The sequence below is a fragment of the Gopherus flavomarginatus genome, chromosome 23 (assembly GCF_025201925.1).
Source record: "Gopherus flavomarginatus isolate rGopFla2 chromosome 23, rGopFla2.mat.asm, whole genome shotgun sequence".
Classification (NCBI taxonomy): Eukaryota; Metazoa; Chordata; order Testudines; family Testudinidae; genus Gopherus; species Gopherus flavomarginatus.
This window is the reverse complement of record NC_066639.1, coordinates 14,679,089-14,697,464: the sequence shown is the minus strand read 5'-3', so window position 1 is coordinate 14,697,464 and position 18,376 is coordinate 14,679,089. Positions and strand designations below refer to the sequence as shown.

Genomic DNA, 18,376 nt, shown 5'->3' with positions numbered 1-18,376 from the left:
TGTCCCTTCCCCGTCCCTACCGAACAGACCGTATCAGGAAGCAGAACCAACCCACGGGTGAGAATGTCTCTGCGTGCCCAGAACCACGGAAAGGAAGGTGGATGAAAATGCTCCAATCGGTTAGAAAAACACCGGCGGAAACTCACTGCTGATGAATTTCTCCTTCGCTAGGCTTGTCCTACGTTGTGGATGGAGGACAATTACAGAAAATAATTCTCTGATGCCCTATTTAAAATAATTATTCAGTATACGAGTGGGAGGAAGGGAAGCGAGAACTGCATTGTTTGCAATCAAAGAAAAGTAAGAAGGTTAATTCGCAGCGGAAGGAGAAAATAACCGTTTTGAAACCAGGTGCCGTGATTTCAGGATTCAGGGATTAGGACAGGAGAATGGACCATACAGTCTGACCTCATGTATAACACATTCTTGCCTGAATTAATTCCTGTTGGGACCAGAGCAGGAAAAAAACCCAAAATAACACATCCTCCCTGGATTGAAAAATTGCCAGGGCTGGAGAATTGCTCACAGGCCTCGGTCTGCCGTTCCAACTGTGCCTTCCCCTCGCTGGGAAAAATTTGCCCCTTCCTTTCTAGTCTGAATTGGTCTCTTTCCAACTTCCGGCCGTCGGATCACAGCAGATCCTTGTCCACCGGATCGGGGATCCTTCAGTGAACACATAAGACCAAACTCCTAATAATCAGGCCTGGTCCTGGTGCAGTTCTGCCAAGTGTCCACACCGGGGCTGTGTCACTCCATCCAACGGCATGTGTGGCGTTCGGCTACAGCCCTGCCTGCTGGCACGATTCCCAAGCCTGCTGCATTGTGGGGCAGCCTCGGAGCTCGGGCTTGTGGGAGATCTCTGGTTCCGGGCCTAGGGAGGCAGGAGGGGAGCCGAACCGGGCCCAAGCCGCCCCCTGGCACTTGCAGGCTGGCCTCCTCCCTCCCCAGCATGGAGGCCTCCCGGAGGGATGCGGTGATCCTCTCCCTGATGCAGACGGGCACCCTCATGATGGGGTACCTGCGTGCCCGCAGCGAGGCCTCTGCAGCGGCCTCGGCCCGCAGGGGCTGGGCCTTCCTGCAGGCTCTAGAGAGACGGCTGAAGGAGGCGGAGGAGGAAGACGAGGAGGAGGAAGAGTCGGGGACTGAGTTGCCCGAAGAAGGCCGGGCCAACGTCCCGGTGCCCCGGCCCCGCCAGCGCCCGGCCGGGCGTCGCCCGTGGGTCCGGCCCCGCAGCACCGAGTGGTGGGACAGGACCGTGCTGGAGACCTGGGCCGACCAGCAGTGGCTACAGAACTTTCGGATGCGCAAGGCCACCTTCGTGGGGCTGTGTGCCGAGCTGGCGCCCGCCCTCCAGCGCCAGCGTACCCGCATGCGGATCCCGCTCAGCGTGGAGAAGCGGGTGGCCATCACCCTGTGGAAGCTGGCCACCTCCGACTGCTACCGCTCGGTGGGCAACCAGTTCGGGGTGGGGCGCTCCACGGCCGGCGCGGTGGTGCTGGAGGTGTGCCGGGCCATCCAGCGGGTGCTGCTACGCCGGGCCATCGAGGTGGGCGACGCTCGGGAGATCGCCGCCGGCTTCCGGGAGATGGGCTTTCCCAACTGCGCCGGGGCCCTCGGCCTCACCCACATGCCCATCCAGTGCCCACCGCACCAGGCCTCCGAGTACATCAACGGCAAAGGCTACTACTCCATGGCACTGCAGGTCCTGGTGGACCACCGGGGCCACTTCACCAACATCAGCACTGGCTGGCCGGGGAAAGCCCATGAGGCCCGGATCCTGCGGAAATCCACGCTCTTCAAGAAAGGCCAGGAGGGAGCGCTCTTTCCCCCGGAGACGTTGGACCTTGACGGGGTGTCCGTGCCCATGGTGGTCCTGGGAGACGTGGCCTGCCCTCTCCTGCCCTGGCTCATGACTCCCTACCCCGGGGAGCCGGGCGGGGCCCAGGAACGGTTCAACGAGGCCCTGAGCCGATGTCGGCAGCCAGTGGAACAGGCCGTGGCCAGGCTGAAGGGACGCTGGCGCTGCTTGACCACGCGCAACGACTGCGCGGTGGACAACTTGCCCCGCCTCATCTCGGCCTGTTGCATCCTCCACAACATCTGTGAACGCAAGGACGAGGTCTTTGACGAGGCCTGGGGGGCCGAAGCCCGGCGTCTGGGCGCCAGCTTTGAGCAGCCCGAGAAGACGCCGGAGGCAGAAGGGGAGGCGGGTGGGGCAGCTGCCCAGGTCAGGGATGCGCTTTGCGCCTACCTAGAGAGCCAGGCCTCCTAGGGGCAGCTCAGGACAGGCACTGGGCTGGGATAAATCAGTGGGGCTTTAATAGGAGCTCACTCCTTTTACCCTAATGGAGCTGTGGCTAGTTTACACCATCTGGGGATCTGGCCCCACTGACTCAAATGTAGAGATTCCCATTGTCACCAGCTTGGATCTGGCCACATCGACTCCAATAAGGCCTTGGCCTTCGCACTTAGCTGGTACTTTCCGAATGAGAGCCCATATTGCAATCCCTCCCAGTAAAATCAGCTTCACGAAGAGGCAGGTTTGGGGCCCAGCGGGGTCCACTGAGTTTTGGGTCTGTGTGTCACTCCAGACTAGTGTCGTTCTGGATTAGAAATACATCACCTCCAACCCAGCTGGGATGCTCAGCACCTATTGTGTTATCGTGTCTGGAAAGCAAGGCCCCCTGGCTTTACTAACCATCTGGTGACGGCCGGCACCAATATCCAGCTGTTTCCAACTTGTGCGACATTATCCAGCAGGCCAGGGCTGGGGACCAAAATCCAGGCTTTCTGAGTCTCAACCGGAGTTCCTTCCACTAGGCCAACCAGCGTCCAGAGACAGACGGGCCTTTCAAGGGCCCGGGGCTTGCTCTGACAAGGCAAATTTGTCTGTTTATCGACCCTGGCCCCAGTCACCTCTCACAGGCTGCAGTTTGGACTTTGCTGGGTGTATGAGAACTTTATGCCCCTCATTCTTTGCCCCGTCCTCCCCTCCTCCCTACTCCAGCACCCTGCGACTTGCCTCATTTCCGCCGCATCTCTATTCCAAGCCCTTAGGGAAATAAATTTCCGGCTGCAAACCCAACTGGCCGCAGTGGAAAGATTTGGATTCCAATAGTATCCGTTCAAAATGCAGTGAGGCCTTGTTTCCTGTCTCTCTTACTCCTAGGGTGACCAGATGTCCTAAATTTATAGGAACAGTCCTGATTTTTGGGTCTTTCTTATATAGGCTCCTATTGCCCCCCACTCCCGTCCCGATTTTTCACATTTGCTGCCTGGTCACCCTACTTACTCCTCCTGTCTTTACTTTCATTTCCATCTGCCCTTACCTTCCTTTTCACTCTCTCTCCCTCCTCCACCTCACCCACCACGTCTCTGTCTTTCAGAGTGACTGTCCCAAAAATTGTATAGCCAGTAGAATGTTATACTTGTTTGTTTAAATCTTTTTTTGAAATGAAAACCAGTCTGTTTTTTAGGAGTAAAAATTTTCAGGGGGTATTTTTTTTTGGAGGGATGAGAGGGGAGTTTGGCCAAAAAAACTTAAAATAAAATTGCCTTTGAAAAATGGCAAGTGATCGCTTTCCAGTGTTTCATTGATTGCTTTGTTGTTTATTTGTTTCTTCCTTTTCGCAGTGTCAAACTGAAAAAAAAAAATGTAGAAAATATAAAAATAGGTTCAAAAACTAAAATTTAGGAGGGGAGGGTTCCCGATCAAAAGTTTTCAAGACAGATGGATTTTCGGTCAATGTTTTTTCAAGGGTGTAGGACTGGAAGGAACCTCCTAAATCATCATAGGTGACCCCCATGATATCAGCCCCTCATAAATTTTTCAAGTTTCATCTTCAAGTGAGTTAATCTGTTGACCGCCCCCCCCCCCCACATACGCTTCCGACAGGCTCCTCCAGAACCTCACCAACAAACAGGGATTCCATCAGCACCAAGGTTTCTCCGCAGATCTCAAAGCACAAAGCCTTATCCCCATTTCACAGATGGAGGAAGCGAGGCATTGTGGGGAGCGGGGAGAAACTTTTGCTCAAGTCACCTGGCAAAGCCAGGAAAAAAAACGCCAGCCCTTCTGAGTTATAAGAACATAAGAACGGCCACCCTGGGTCTGACCAAAGGTCCATCAACCCAGTGTCCTGTCTTCCAACAGTGGCTCCAGAGGGAATGAACAGAACAGGTAACCATCAAGTGCTCTTTCTATTAATGATTGTGGCTAACGGGTGGAGGAGTGGAATTTCTCAGCCCCTTGTTAATATCACCTCTTTAATAACAGACCGGGCCTGATTTGCGGGCAGCATATGAACCCCCAGCCTCAGCCTCTGATGTTCCCTGTTCCCCTTTGTCCTTCCTCGCATGGCAGAGACAGGAGCCAGCGCTGTCGGGAATAAAGATTTGGGTCGAATTCGGCCTCTCTCATGAACGCAATGTTGGAGAATCCGCCCCCCACCGGTCTGGGGGAGCTTTCCCAACGGTTAATCACCCGCTCTGTTAAAAGTTGGCTCCTTCGTTCCAATCTGGCTTTGTCCAGCTTCAGCGTCCAGCCACGGGATCGTGTTAAAATCTCCTACCCTGAAACACCGCTGTTTGTGTTCCCCAGGTCCTTGGGCCCAGATCCTGATTGCTGAGGCCTTTGAGGCTGTGGGCTTCAGAGACCGGGATGAGTCACGGAGAGCCCTTGGCTGTGTTTGCACCTTGCCTGGATCCTGCCGGGTTTGCGTTAGACATTGGGCTGGTGATTATTTGTTGAGATCAAGTAGCCCCACCGATAAATGCCGGTATAATAGGCCAGGATAGGCCTTCCCAAACCCAGGCTGTGGCCCCGCCCACACTGCCTGAGGCTCCGCCCTCACTCCTGAAGCCCCACCCAAACTCCACCCAAGGCCCCACCCACACTCCCTTTCTCCCCTGAAGCCAGTGGGGGCTAAGCTTTGGTTGACAGCCTGGAGCCTGGGGCTCAGCTCGCCAGGACCCAAGGCGAGAAGCGCGGCTGGGTGGGCCCCGGGGGGAGTGTGCTCGGGTCTCCGGTGGGCAGGGCCTTGGGCAGAAGGGGTGGGGCTGGGGGTCCCCAAAGGGTGTGTAGGGGGGTTCACGCACCACCCTTGTCTGCCCCACAATGAAACAGCCCCTTAGCCCGAGTCATCTGGCACCGGCCAGCGGCAGGTGTCTAACCGCGGTGCAGACGTTCCCAGAGTGAGTTCGCCTGCTACAGATCACGCCCGCCGTAACCACATCCCTTTTAGGGGCAACGACTTCTCATTTCCCGGGAGACCCCCGCAGTCATTTGCTTCCGGCCCTTCCCTAGCTAGAGGGATTGCTGAGTGCCACCGAACAAAGCGCATTAGCCAGGATGCAACGCTGCCCCATAACCCCTCGGGTGAGGGCTCCCGCTCCTGCTAGAAACACAATGAAAACCCACTGATACAAGCTAGGCACGTCATCAGGGAGCCAGATAACATTCTCACAGCTCCGAGGGTGCAGAGTAAGCTCTGTCTGATGGAAAAACACAGAGGAAACTGTCCACAAAGAAACGCCATGGAAATTCAAGCCCTCTCTATGGGAGAATCCTGCAGATCATTCACTTACTGAAAAGTACGGCAGGAAATGACACGGCAAACGGGCTATGCAACAAAACGCTTTGATCAACGGGGGGGGGAAATAAAGGCCCACGCGGCTCCAGCAAAATGCTCTGAGTTCGCCCATCCCACAAGCCCTGTTCAGCGATGGGATGTGACCATCAGCCACAAAGGGGAGAAGAGCAAACCATGGGTGTCCTAAATGGTCCTGGTGGTAGATCAGGGGGAGCAGAGAAATCAAGAAAGTCCAAGTGTGCCTTGCGCGGCCAGCACTGAATTAGAAACCTTTAGATCCACCCGCATTTAGTGGGAATGTATCAGTTTAAATGGGAAAAAATTGCAAACTACACAAACCGGAGAATCCTGTTTTCTTTTGTTTAGACTATTATATTATACCAAAAGGACCTAGGGGTTACTGTGGATGAGAAGCTGGATATGAGTCAGCAGGGTGCCTTTGTTGCCAAGAAGGCCAGCGACATATTGGGCCGTATAAGTAGAGGCATTGCCAGCAGATTGAGGGAGGTGATCAATCCCCTCTATTCAGCACTGGTGAGGCCTCATCTGAAGCCCTGTGTCCAGTTTTGGGCCCCACACTACAAGGAGAATGTGGAAAAATTGGAAAGAGTCCAGCGGAGGGCAACAAAAATGATCAGGGGGCTGGAGCACATGACTTATGAGGAGAGGCTGAGGGAACTGGGTTATTTAGTCTGCAGAAGAGAAGAATGAGGGGGGATTTGATAGCTGCTTTCAACTACCTGAAAGGGGGGTCCAAAGAGGATGGATCTAGGCTGGTCTCAGTGGTGGCAGATGACAGAACAAGGAGTAATGGTCTCAAGTTGCAGTGGAGGAGGTCTAGGTTGGATATTAGGAAACACTATTTCCCTAGGAGGGTGGTGAGGCACGGGAATGGGTTCCCTAAGGAGGTGGTGGAACCCCCTTCCTTAGAGGTTTTTAAGGCCCGGCTTGACAAAGCCCTCGCTGGGATGATTTAATTGGGGTTGGTCCTGCTTTGAGCAGGGGGTTGGAGTAGAGGACCTCCTGAGGTCCCTTCCAGACCAAATTTTCTATTCTATTCTATTCTAATGTTTTGGCATTATTGAAATGAAATGTCAAACTATTCTAATACAAAACATTCTATATCTATTGTATAGATATACATATAGAATATATATAAGAATATACTATATTATAAAATATATAATATACATTATATATTCTAACATAAAACAATAGAATATAATTCTAATAGAAATGCAATGCAGAAAACAAAACGGTCCGAAATCTGTTTGTTTTGATTAGAGCGCGGTTCCGCTGTGTGCGTTGTTTTCTCTGAACAACGCAGATTCGGGTCAACCAAAATATTTCACCACTTTGTGTTGCTTTCGGTTGCTAACAAAATCAGAAAAAGAAAAGAAAAGAGAGGGGCGTTTTGTTTCGCCGTTTTCGGAATGAAATTTTTGGATTTTTTGCTTTTATTCAGAATGACGGTTGCGTTCAACATTTACTCCAGCTTTTTTTTTTTGTTGAAATAGAAACACCTTTAAAAAAAAACCAGACAGTGCAACATTTTGTTTGGCACAACATGATTTGGGGGGTTTCAAGCTTTGGGGGTTCAACAAAAAGTCCTAATACTTCAGGATGACACAAACCTAATCCCCCACCCCGCCCGGTGCATCAGGCCCACCGGCTGGGCTGGCTTGCACGGCCCCTAGTGAGTTCACAGCTTTTAAGGCGATTGTGACTTTGTAGCTTGACTTGCTATCTGCACTGCAGGGAGTGTGTGGGCGCTGACCTGGGTGGTATCACGTGTGCGATTTGTCTCGGTCTTAGCTAACCCCATGGGAGTGCCCTCGGCTCCAACACCTCTCACCAGCAGAAGTTGGTCCAACAAAAGATATTACTTCCCCTGCCTCTTCCCTCACACACATACACAGAACTTGTGACCAGTCACTGGGGTGAGCAGCCATTTCTCACACACCTACACACACACACTCGATCAGTCAGTGGGGAAAGCAGCCATTTAACACACACATCCCTTGTGACCAGTTACAGGGGAAAGCAAGCATTTAACACACACACACACACACACACACACACACACACCTTGTGACCAGTTACAGGGGACAGAAAGCATTTAACACACACACACACAAGCAGTCACCAGGGCTAGCAGCCATTTAACATTGACATACGCACCCTGTGACCAGTTACAGGGGAAAGCAAGCATTAGACACACACACACACACTTGTGATCAGTCACTAGGGTGAGCAGTCACTTCTCTCTCTCTCTCTCACACACACACACACACACCTTGTGACCAGCTACAGGGGAAAGCAAGCATTACACACACACACACACTTGTGATCAGTCACTAGGGTGAGCAGCCATTTCACACACACACACACACACACACGTTGTGACCAGCTACAGGGGAAAGCAAGCATTACACACACACACACACACACACACACACACACACAATCAGTCAGTGAGGAGAGCAGCCATTTAACACACACACACACACCCCTTGTGACCAGTGGGGAGAGCAGCCATTTCACTCACACACACATACACACTCGATCAGTCAGTGGGGAGAGCAGCCATGTAACACACACACACACACACACACACACACACACAAGCAGTCACTGGGGCTAGCAGCCATTTAACATTCACATACACGTTGTGACCAGTTACAGGGGAAAGCAAGCATTACACACACTTGTGATCAGACACTGGGGTGAGCAGCCACTTCACACACACACACACACACACACACACACACACACACACACACACACACACACACACACACACACATGTGAACAGTCACTGGGGAAAGCAAGCATTACACACACATACGCACACACACACACACGATCAGTCACTGGGGCAAGCAACCATTTCACACACTCCCGTGACCAGTCCGTGGGACTCACACACACACACACACCCCTGTGATCAGTGCCTGGGACTCACATACACACCCCTGTGATCAGCCCCTGGGACTCACACATACACGCACACACACACACACACACACCCCTGTGATCAGCCCCTGGGACACACACACCCCCCCCCCCCCCCCGTGATCAGTCCCTGGGACTCTCACACACACACACCCCTGTGATCAGCCCCTGGGGGACTCACACACACACACATACCCCTGTGTTCAGCCCCTGGGACTCACACACACACACACCCCGTGATCAGTCCCTGGGACTCTCACACACACACACCCCTGTGATCAGCCCCTGGGACTCTCACCCCCCCCCCGTGATCAGCCCCTGGGACTCTCACAAACACACCCCTGTGATCAGCCCCTGGGGGACTCACCCCCCCCCACCCCGTGTTCAGCCCCTGGGACTCACACACACACACACCCCCTGTGATCAGTCCCTGGGACTCTCACACACACACCCCTGTGATCAGCCCCTGGGGGACTCACACACACACACATACCCCTGTGTTCAGCCCCTGAGACTCACACACACACACACACCCCCGTGATCAGCCCCTGGGACTCTCACAAACACACCCCTGTGATCAGCCCCTGGGGGACTCACCCCCCCCACCCCGTGTTCAGCCCCTGGGACTCACACACACACACACCCCTGTGATCAGCCCCTGGGACACACACACACACACACACATTCCCGTTGTGATCAGCCCCTGGGACTCTCTCTCTCTCACACACACACACACACACACACACTCCTGTGACCAGCCCCTGGGGGACACACACACACACACACCCCTGTCATCAGTTCCTGGGACTCACACACACACAGACCTCTGTGATCAGCCCCTGGGACTCACACACACACACTCCCCTGTGATCAGCCCCTGGGACACACACACACACACCCCTGTGACCAGCCCCTGGGACTCACACACACACACACACACACACACACACACCCGTTGTGATCAGCCCCTGGGACTCACACACACACACCCCCCTGTGATCAGTCCCTGGGACACACACACACACACACACCCTGTGATCAGCCCCTGGGACACACACACACACACCCCTGTGACCAGCCCCTGGGACTCACACACACACACACACACACCCGTTGTGATCAGCCCCTGGGACTCACACACACACACACACCCCTGTGATCAGTCCCTGGGACTCACACACATCCACACACCCCTGTGATCAGCCCCTGGGACACACACACACACACACCCCTGTGACCAGCCCCTGGGACTAACACACACACACACACACGCCCCTGTGATCAGCCCCTGAGGGATACACACACACACCCCTGTGACCAGTCCCACACCCCTGGGACACACACACACACACACAGGGACTCGCAGCCATTTTTAGGAAGTAAGCAGCCGCTTGTGACCCGCTCAAAACGCCGCAGGTGACTCGTTTGCCAAAAGCGAGACCCGCCCGAACAGGGACTTGAACCCTGGACCCTCAGATTAAAAGTCTGATGCTCTGCCGACTGAGCTATCCGGGCTCTCTGCTGCTCAGCCTGCCGCAGGCGGGTCATGCATCACACCGCCTGTTTCCCAGCCCCTGGGATTCACTGATCAGCTGTTCCTGCTGGGGGTCCCCCCCCAAGCCCTTAGTGTGTGTCTGAACGAGCAGGGGCGCTTCATCTAGCCCCCCCCTGCACCTCCCTTGTCCATCCAGGCCTGGCTAGAGATCTGGGGGTAGAGTGACCAGATGTCCCAATTTTATAGGGACAGTCCCAATTTTTTGGGTCTTTTTCTTATATAGGCTCCTATTACCCTCCACCTCCATCCGGGGGGGCTTTCTGCTTCCCCAGCCAGCCCCCACTTCCTTCCCTGGCCGCGGCTAATCTAGCCAATTCCTCCCCCTATGTTACCTCTTCTAATGGCATCTGTTCCAGGGATTTCCCTACACCCCCCCCCAAATTTCCCCAACACCCCCCCCCCCCCCGCAGTTTTGTGAACTAGTTACATGCCAATTTAGTGACGGTTTCGAAATCTGAATTGAAACTGAAACGTTAATACACACTTTAAAGGCATATACAGTGTCTGATCAGACAGGCGTGTCTGCAAAAGGATGTACATGGACTAGCTTCCTTATACAGCTGTTGTTTTTATGACAATGGTCAGTGCATTCGTTTCCGGGATGTTGGCCAACCTAATACTTTCAAATGATGATTTGTAAGCGAAGGCTGAATGAGCTCTCCCTGACAGCCAGTGATGAGCTGGGGTTGAGGGGAAAGGCTTCAGGTTCAGATTTTATTTAGGCCTGGTCTACACTACGCTGTTAAACCGATTTTAACAGCGTTAAATCGATTTAACGCTGCACCCGTCCACACTACACTGCTCTTTATATCGATTTAAAGGGCTCTTTAAATCGATTTCTGTACTCCTACAAAACGAGAGGATTAACGCTAAAATTGATATTACAATATCGGATTAGGGATAGGGTGGCCTCATTATTTCACAGTAGCTACCCACAGTGCACCGCTCCAGAAATCGACGCTAGCCTCGGACCATGGACGCACACCACCAAATTAATGTGCCTAGTGTGGATGCGCACAATCTACTTTATAATATCTGTTTTATAAAATCGGTTTAAGCTAATTCGAATTTACTCTGTAGTGTAGACGTAGCCTTAGGCCTGGTCTACACTACGCTGTTAAACCGATTTTAACAGCGTTAAATCGATTTAACGCTGCACCCGTCCACACTACACTGCTCTTTATATCGATTTAAAGGGCTCTTTAAATCGATTTCTGTACTCCTACAAAATGAGAGGAGTAACGCTAAAATCGATATTACTATATCGGATTAGGGTTAGTGTGGACACAAATCGAAGTTATTGGCCTCATTATTTTACAGTAGCTACCCACAGTGCACCGCTCCAGAAATCGACGCTAGCCTCGGACCATGGACGCACACCACCGAATTAATGTGCCTAGTGTGGACGGGCACAATCGACTTTATAATATCTGTTTTATAAAATCGGTTTAAGCTCATTCGAATTCATCCTGTAGTGTAGACGTAGCCTTACACTCACATCTAATCTACCTGGGTTTCCAGCAAACAGAGCTGTGTTGCCCGAGTGATAGATTTTGGCTGGGGTTGGGTTACAAACCACTTGACTGCACGGAAGGAGGGAATGAAATGTTGTTGTTCTTATTGTATGAGTAAAGGGCTTGGACTAGATGACCTCCTGGGGCCTCTTCCAGTCCAAATTTTCTTTTCTATTCTATTCTAATGTTTTGGCATTATTGAAAAGAAATGTCAAATTATTCTAATACAAAACATTCTATACCTATTATACAGATATACATATAGAATATATATGAATATACTATATTATAATATATATAATATATACAAGAAACCAAGAAGGACGTAGATGTCGCGCTTCACAGAAGGCTTGAGTAGCCAACTATTTGTGTGATGATTTCAAAGCATGAGTTACATCTAATAAAATGGTCTTAAAACATTTTTCAGTTTTTACTATGGTGCCATACAGCTCCCCCCTTCACCCTCACAGTCTCACCCCTCATCAGCCCTGACACCCCCCCTGTAAATTCAAACACCCACCCCCCATTTCAATTCCTGAGGAAGCCACTGACCTGTTCTATCAATTTCCCCCTCTCTCTGATGGCAGATCCGTATTTCTGACAGTGTCTATCAATCTATGTATCTGACCATCTCTTTCTAATAATGCCATCTATTGTATCAGCATATCATTTATGTCTTCCCTTCTTCCCTGCCTTAGCTCTATATAGTTCTGGTGGTATCTAATCTACCAACCGATCTCTCCTTTTCCAATGGCCTCTATTCTATCAGCATCCGTCTTCTCTCTTCATTTTCTGTCTCTCTCTGATGGCATCTAGCTCTCTATTTCTAATGGGATCTACCAATCAGCCATCCTTTTCTAAGGTCTATTATATCTACCAGCATATAATCTATCACTTCTTTCTATTTATGATAGTATTTTATCTATCTGTCCCCAGACACCCCCTCTATCTAAGTATCCATCCATCCATCCCCAGACACCCCCCATCTATATATCTATTCCCAGACACTCCCTCTTATCTATCTATCTCTATCCCCAGACACTCCCTCTTATCTATCTATCCCCAGACACCCCCCACCTATATATCTATCCTCATACACCCCCTCTATCTATCCATCCATCCCCAGACACCTCCTCTATCTATCTATCCCAATATACCCCCTCTATCTATCTATTTCTCTCTGATGGCATATGCAATGCAGCAGGGAGTGGGGAGTATTGACCCAGGATTGTTGTAGGGGAGTTTTACTGGGACTGTGTGTGGGATGGGAGACCCTCCTTAAGGGAGGATGCCTGAGCATAAAACATGAGCGCCCAGGAGGGGGCTTGGGGCCAGGTGACACCTGGGGAAATGGACAAAGGCTGGAGGGGGAACCTGGGGGTGAGACGGCTGGAGAGGGTTTCAGTTTGGAGCTGGCTGGGTAAACAGAGGGAGCCCCAGGGCTGGGGTCTAAGCTCCCTGCCTCCCAGAAAGACTTGACTGAGGGGTCCTGGTTGTACCTACAAGCTCTGTTTGGGACTGTGTTCCTGTCGTCTAATAAACCTTCTGTTTTTCTGCCTGGCTGAGAGTCACGGTGAGTCCCCAGGAAGAGGGGTGCAGGGCCCGGACTCCCCCACACTCCGCGACAGCTTACATCGATCAGTTCCTGATGGTATTTATCCACCCATCTCCATAGCTAACCATCTTTTTCTAATGATGGCTAATCTGTCACAGCCCTTCCTTTCTTTCTATATGTCTGGTGCTGTATCTATCTGTCTATTCTTTCTTTCTTTGCCCCTATTACTCACTTAAGGATGTAGGCCCCTTGTACATAACTGAGAGACGCTGTTGTTTCAGGCCCCATATGAGAGAAAGAGGGAAAGGAAAACACAGGAGAGAAGAGAAGAGCGGACAAGAACAGGAGGCAGGGAGCTCTACAGGGCGGAAAATGGCTCCTGGAAGTAAAATGCTCAAAGAAAAGTTTCAAAAGTCCGGTGGCACCTTATAGGCCTGGTCCACACTAAGCTGTTAAACTGATTTTAACAGCATTAAATCGATTTAACGCTGCACCCGTCCACACTACACTGCTCTTTATATCGATTTAAAGGGCTCTTTAAATCGATTTCTGTACTCCTACAAAACGAGAGGAGTAACGCTAAAATCGATATTACTATATCAATTTAGGGTTAGTGTGGACACAAATCGACGTTATTGGCCTCATTCTTTTCCAGTAGCTACCCACAGTGCACCGCTCCAGAAATCGACGCTAGCCTCGGACCTCGGACGCACACCACCGAATTAATGTGCCTAGTGTGGACGGGCACAATCGACTTTATAATATCTGTTTTATAAAATCGGTTTAAGCTAATTCGAATTTAGCCTGTAGTGTAGACGTAATAGACTCACAGATCTGTTAGAGCAGGAGCAGGGTTGAATCCCCACTTCGTGAGATGCAAAAAATTTGCACCAAGGATGAAAACCAGAAGTTATCTTGCCCAGGTTCCACCGAGATTTGAACTCGGATCGCTGGATTCAGAGTCCAGAGTGCTAACCATTACACCATGGAACCAGCTGATGGATGGCCCTTCCAGAGCACTGTCAATGATTGCTCTGCCAGGGTGCTATGCACCCTGGGGTGCTTGGCCAGGGGTTGGCCCAGCCTGGCACTGAAGACAACAAAGGAAAATGATCTTAACAAAGCACTACCCAGTGGGTGCTGCTCAGACACCGTGCGCCCCAAGTGCTTATCCGATCAAACGACTCTTGGTGACCTGGGTGCAACCACGGCTGGAATAATGCGGCCAGGTTGGAGGGCCACAAGCAGGACCAGCCTCTGGGAAAATGGCACCACTGCCTCCTCACGCACTGCCCCAGGCTCCTTTTCGCGGCCTCCCCGCACAGGTCAGCAACACTCCTCGCCTCTTGCCCATGACCACTGGAGAACCACGGCTGTGGGCCGGGCACCCAGATCCACCAGCAGCAGCGCACAAGGAAGGGAAGTAATGCCGTACTGTGCCACCCTTGCCTCTGCGGCTCTGTGTTTTGCCTTCAGAACTGGGCGGCCGGAGCGCGGCAGCTGCTGGTCAGGAGCCCAGAGGTGCTGGGGCTGTGACCTGCCAAGCCGAGAGGAGTGGGGGCTTGGCCTCAGCACAAATTAAGCCCTGATGGCACCCCCGACAGGACCGAACCTGTGGATCCTGGTGTGATGAAATGGGAATTTTTGGTAGTGTTCTGGTGAAGCCGGTCTGTGCCTCAGTTTCCCTTTGTGGGTCCTTGAAGCCTGATGCACTAAAAAGGTCACTCCCAAGGGCCTGGGGCATAGACCAGACCCTGTGGATCTGTGCCAGCTGGGGCAATCAGAGGCTTAGGTACACCCAGAGCATGGGGCTGTGGCCCTGGTCCTCTTGGCTAATAGCCATTCATGGACCCATCTTCCAGGAACATATCTAGTTCTTTTTTTGAACTCTGTTATACTGCTGGCCGTCACAACAGCCTCTGGCAATGAGTTCCACGGGTTGACTGTGAAGAAATACACATATAAAACAAATAAAAATTGTTTTAAACCTGCTGCCTAGTGATTTCATTGGGTGATCCCTGGCTGGTGTGTTACGGGAAGGAGTGAGTAACACTTCCTTATTCACTTTCTCCAACCCTAGACCTCTAGCCTATCCTGCCTCAGTCGTCTCTTTTCTAAGATGAAGAGTCCCAGTCTTATTAATGCTCTGAATCATTGCTCTAGGTGTGACAAAAGTTCCTCCGCTACCTTGGTGGGTCCTGTGCTTATTGGCGGATTTGCTCATCCCACAGATTCACCCTGTGGGTCAGGAAACAGCCCAGAGACCTTCCCTTCTGGTAGAAGCCACAGACCAGGTCAACTCCTCCTGTGTTCGATCAGGTGTTGGGGGGAACCCGGGCCCACCCTCTATTCCAGCCCAGGGCCCTGTGGACTGCAGCTGTCTAGAGTGCCTCCTGGCACAGTTGTGTGACAGCTATGACTCCCTGGGCTACTTCCCCATGGCCTCCTCCAAATGCCTTCTTTGTCCTCACCACCGGACCTTCCTCCTGATGTCTGATAACACTTGTACTCCTCAGTCCTGCAGCAGTATGCTTACTCAGTCTCAATTCCTCACACACACTTCCTCTCCTCTGGCTCCCTTTAGCCTGACTGGAGTGAGCCCTTTTATAGCATCCGAGGGGCCTTAATTAGAGTTAGGTGCTTAACAGCCTCACCTGACTCTTAGCAGGTTAATTGGAGTCAGGTGTTCTCATTAGCCTGGAGCAGCTCTTGCTCTGGTCACTCAGGGAACAGAAAACTGCTTATCCAGTGGCCAGTATATCTGCCTTCTACTACTCTGCTGTTCCCAACTGGCCTGGGTCTATCACATGGGCCAGGGGTAGGCAACCTACGGCAAGGGTGCTGAAGGCAGCACACGAGCTGATTTTCAGTGGCACTCACGCTGCCCGGGTCCTGGCCACTGGTCCGGGGGGCTCTGCATTTTAATTCCATTTTCAATGACGCTTCTTAAACATTTTAAAAACCTTATTTACTTTACATGCAACAATAGTTTAGTTCTATATTATAGACTTTTGAAAGAGACCTTCTAAAAACATTCATATGTATTATTGGCAGGCGAAACCTTAAATCAGAGTGAATAAATGAAGACTCAGCACAGCACTGCTGAAAGGTTGCAGATCCCTGTTCTCTGGACCGTTCCCAGTTCTAACAGATCTCCTTGGAGATGGGGCAACCCTGAACGGCAGCAGTATTCATGGTACAGGAGAGTGTTCCTAGTGCCAAAACCCAACACCAGCTGGGGCTTCCTCACCCTTGTAGGCTGCTGCAGTTTGCGGGGTGCTGTGGTGTAATGGTTAGCACGCTGGACTTTGAAGTCAACTCTGGAAGTTGACTCTTGAAGTCAACTCTCAGTAGAACAAAGTGTCTTCAGTGAAGAGCTAAATCTTTTTTCCCCCTTGGTACCCCTACCCCGATACCCTGAATGGGACAGCGACACAAAACTTTCATTGCCCCTACCGACCTCTGAGCCGACAGCCCATACAGGAGAACTGGTAACGCATAGGAGAGTAAGAAAGAGCTACCTGCTGATGGGGGTATGGGGATAGATAGAGGGGGGTGTATGAGACTAGGTAGATAGATAAATAGAGGGGGCTACGGGGATAGATAGAAGAGGTGGATGGGGATAGATAGATAGATAGATAGAGGGGGTGGATGGGGATAGATAGATAGATAGAGGGGTGGATGGGGATAGATAGATAGATAGAGGGGGTGGATGGGGATAGAGAGATAGATGGGGTAGATAGGGATGGATAGATACATGGATGGGGATAGATAGATAGAGGGGGTGGATGGGAATAGATAGATAGATAGAGGGGGTGTCTGGGGATAGATAGATAGATAGAGGGGGTGGATGGGGATATACAGATAGATAGAGGGGCATAGATAGATAGAGGGGGTGGATGGGGATAGATAGATAGATAGATAGATAGAGGGGGTTGATGGGGATGGATAGATAAATGGATGGGGAGAGATAGATAGATAGAGCGGGTTGATGGGGATGGATAGATAGATGGATGGGGAGAGATAGATAGATAGATAGAGGGGGTAGATGGGGATAGATAGATAGATAGAGGGGGTGGATGGGGACATACAGATAGATAGAGGGGCATAGATAGATAGATAGATAGATAGAGGGGGTGGATGGGGATAGATAGATAGATAGAGGGGGTTGATGGGGATGGATAGATAGATGGATGGGGAGAGATAGATAGATAGAGGGGGTAGATGGGGTTAGATAGATAGAGGGGGTGGATGGGGACATACAGATAGATAGAGGGACATAGATAGATAGATAGAGGGGGTGGATGGGGATATACAGATAGACAGAGTGGCATAGATAGATAGATAGATAAGAGGGGGTGGATGGGGATAGATAGATAGATAGAGGGGGTTGATGGGGATGGATAGATAGATGGATGGGGAGAGATAGATAGATAGAGGGGGTAGATGGGGATATACAGATAGACGGGCATAGATGGATAGATAGAGGGGGTGGATGGGGATAGATAGATAGATAGAGGGGGTTGATGGGGATGGATAGATAGATGGATGGGGAGAGATAGATAGATAAAGGGGGTAGATGGGGATAGATAGATAGATAGAGGGGGTGGATGGGGATATACAGATAGAGGGGCGTAGATAGATAGATAGAGGGGGTGGATGGGGATATACAGATAGACAGAGCGGCATAGATAGATAGATAAGAGGGGGTGGATGGGGGTAGATAGATAGATAGATACAGGGTGTACATGGATGGGGGTGTGGCTGGGGTGTGGAGATTGATGGACGAATTGAGAGGGGGTTATAGAGGAACAGCAGGATCGATTGGTGATAGAAGGGTGTGTCTGGGGAGAGACAAGTGATGTGTCTATGGTGGGATAGATGGCTAGACAGAGGGGTGTGTGGGATGGCAGCTGGACAGAGGGAGGGAGGGATGGGGATCAAGAGGTAGATGGGGTGTATGGGGCAGGCGGGGGTGAACTGGGAAGTGGGTGGTGGGGGTTGGGATAGATAGGAGGATTATGGTGGTGGGGGTCCGGAGGGAAATGGGGTGTACAGCTTGGGAGGGCTAGATCGAAGGGTCTGTATGTGGATGGACGGGCAGAGGGCTGCGTACAGACAGAGGGAGGGGGAGAGAGCTGGCACCCCAGGGACTGCACCCGGAGGGCATGTGAGCCAGGGGTCCCTGTTTGCCGAGGTCATTAGC

The 18,376-nt window shown here is 51.4% G+C and overlaps 2 non-coding genes across 2 annotated transcripts; both read right to left on the bottom strand.

Moving 5' to 3' along the window:
• Nucleotides 1-9,988: 9,988 nt before the first annotated feature.
• Nucleotides 9,989-10,061, bottom strand: TRNAK-UUU (transfer RNA lysine (anticodon UUU)). Its single transcript has one exon. It is a non-coding gene; the product is annotated as a tRNA-Lys (tRNA).
• A 4,030-nt stretch (nt 10,062-14,091) lies between these two features.
• Nucleotides 14,092-14,163, bottom strand: TRNAQ-CUG (transfer RNA glutamine (anticodon CUG)). Its single transcript has one exon. It is a non-coding gene; the product is annotated as a tRNA-Gln (tRNA).
• Between the last annotated feature and the right edge of the window lie 4,213 nt (nt 14,164-18,376).